Source organism: Camelina sativa, chromosome 15, assembly GCF_030686135.1.
Source record: "Camelina sativa cultivar CO46 ecotype springtype chromosome 15, ASM3068613v1".
NCBI lineage: Eukaryota > Viridiplantae > Streptophyta > Magnoliopsida > Brassicales > Brassicaceae > Camelina > Camelina sativa.
The window spans coordinates 17,706,972-17,709,632 of NC_141894.1; the positions used below are offsets into that span (position 1 = coordinate 17,706,972).

The window sequence follows — 2,661 nt, forward strand, 5'->3', positions numbered from 1 at the left end:
AACTTGCTCTGATACCATGTTGAATTTAGCGGAAGTAAAGAGTGAAGAAATGAGAGAGTAGTCGGCAAGAAGAATAAAAAGGAGAGTATATTCCTTAAGTGTAAACATTACAATGTTGGCTTAAGCCTTTTAAATATCAAAAGAAACTAGGGCTACCCCTTCTACACTCGACAACTTGCTGATAATGACATAAAGAGAGAGAATAAGCTAATCCCAATGGTGAAAGCGACCCGTCTTGGTCTCCCAAGGTGAGACCAACCCGTGACCTTACCCTCCAACGGCTACTCGGCGACTTCTAGATCTTTCTCTTGGGCTTTCTAGTGGACTGGCCTCGTCTCTTCTCCATATGTCAATAGAACTCGGCCTTATTGATCACTTGTACGGACGGTCGTACGGACGACTGTACGGTCATGGCCTAGAACAGATAGAACATGGTCAATATATTTCCTTTTTTTTTTTAAGTTTCTTCTCATGTCTCTTCTTATTCCAAGAAAATTAGAATAAAAATATGTATTGTTTGTGCCACGGGAAAACGGCCAGAAACAACCCCAATTATTTTGGAAACGCTTTTTCATACCCAAACTTGGGAGGCCCTACATTTACCAATTTGAACTGCAATAATTTTTGAATTTGCAACCTGAACCGTATGTGATGTTGCCGATTCAAACATGTGATTAAACAGCGTTAATTAGCTTTTTAACGGTGATGACTCAGATGACATGTGGCACTGTAGTGTAGTAATACGAGGTCGTTTCATCATATGGCCGTATATTTTGGCAAAAAATAAAACTACATAATTTTACAATTGTGGAAAAAACTAAAATTAGGGCTTGTGTTCTTCCTTTTGCCGCAGAGGAGAGTGTTGCGAAATAGAGAGTGAGTGTGTGGTCAAATTATGTGGTTAATCGAAGGAGCTGAGATAGCGTTTCACTTAAACGTGTTCGAAGGTCCAATCATGTGTCCTTGAGAAGACAAAGTCAGGTAATGATTTGTTTTTCAATTTTGCAATTTTGGCCCCATATGTCCATGTCGATGAAATAAGCGAGTTGTCCCTTGTTTTGATGTTAGTTTTTTTTATATCGTTTTCAGTATGAACACTGTTAAAGTAACATTCTTTGTTTATCACGGTGGGACTTGGTCGAGTAATGATGATGGGGATGCTTATAATTGTGGTGAGATGACAACAATTGAGTGTAAAGCTGAAGAATTATATACAATAGTGGGGAGTCAATTCGGTGAGTTGTTTTATGGGAAGAAGTTGTGGTATTGTTGTCCTTTTGAAGATACTAAGGAGCGAAAGGAATTGAATGAAAGTAATTTTAATAAGATGTGTGATGGGGCTCGATGGGTTAAGGTTGTTAACGTGTTTCTGACCGAAGCAACAGAGGTGCACGACCAAAATGAGGAGATTGGTGGTGAGCCCTGTGAGGAAGAACTGTGAGTTGAAAGAAATGTGGCTCCTTTTGCTGATGCGGATGAGGATGAAGAGTTTGACTATCATAATACTCCTCCTAATTCTGATGATGAAGGTGACGAGGTGAGGAATGTGAGATGCAAGCCAGGAAGTCGTCAATTGAAGATGCATCAAGTGTTTGAAAGCTTGGTGAGTTCAAGGATGCCTTAGTAGATTATGCATTAAAAAGTTGATGCCTTAGTAGATTATGTTAAACCGATGGGGAAAATACAAGTGTTCTTCAGTATTTGAAGTAGAAAATACTGAAATTCCTTGTGAATGGAGAATCTATTGCGCCTATGAAGAGCCAATTGGAAAGTATGAGGTGAAAACATTTTAAGATGAACATTTTTGCACTCTGGATGGATATTGCAAGATCTTGAAATCAAGCGTGCTTGCAAAGATGTTTCTGGATGATATAAGGTCTGATCCTGAGTTTAAACCGATAATAATGGAAGAGACTGTTCTGAAGAACTATAATCTGATTGTCACAAGAGATAAATGTAGAAAAGGAAAAAAAAGCATTGGACATCATCAAAAAAGAGCATGAGGAGTAGTTTTTTAGGCTTAGAGACTACCGCACAGAGCTGTTACAGTAAGTATAAATGTTGAATTTGGATAATTATATGTCAGTGATTTGATTATGTGTTAGCCATTTGACTAGTTCTTTCTTGTTTACAAGGTCAAATCATGGATCAACTGTGGAGTTAAACACATTTGTGGATGATGATGATGAAGGATCAGAAATCTTCCACATATTCTATATGTGCTTCACAAATCTAAAAAAACAGTGGACCAGATGGTGTCGGCCTATCTTTGGACTTGATAGTTGTTTTCTCAAAAGTACTTTTAAAGGATAGTTAAAATGTGTCTTAATTCAATGCAACTAACTAATTATAAGAGTTTGAGATTGATGTGGAGAGTTTAAAAGCCACTTATACCCATTTTGTCCCAAAACAGGCTAAAACCAAGAAAACATTGCTTAGAAGCTGTAAACAGCTATGTTATTGTTTATGGGGTTAAAATGTGTCTTAATCCAATGCAAATAACTAATTATAGGAGTTTGAGATAGATGTGGAGAGTTTAAAAGCCACTAATACCCATTTTGTCCCAAAAAAGACTAAAACCAAGAAAACATTGCTTAGAAGCTGTAAACAGCTATGTTAGTGTTTCTGGGGTTAAAATGTGTCTTAATCCAATGCAACTGA

The 2,661-nt window shown here is 37.4% G+C and overlaps 1 pseudogene; it reads left to right on the forward strand.

Annotated features, from left to right (window-relative positions):
* Positions 1 to 1,090: 1,090 nt before the first annotated feature.
* Positions 1,091 to 2,052, forward strand: LOC147926782 (uncharacterized; annotated as a pseudogene).
* Positions 2,053 to 2,661: the final 609 nt, after the last annotated feature.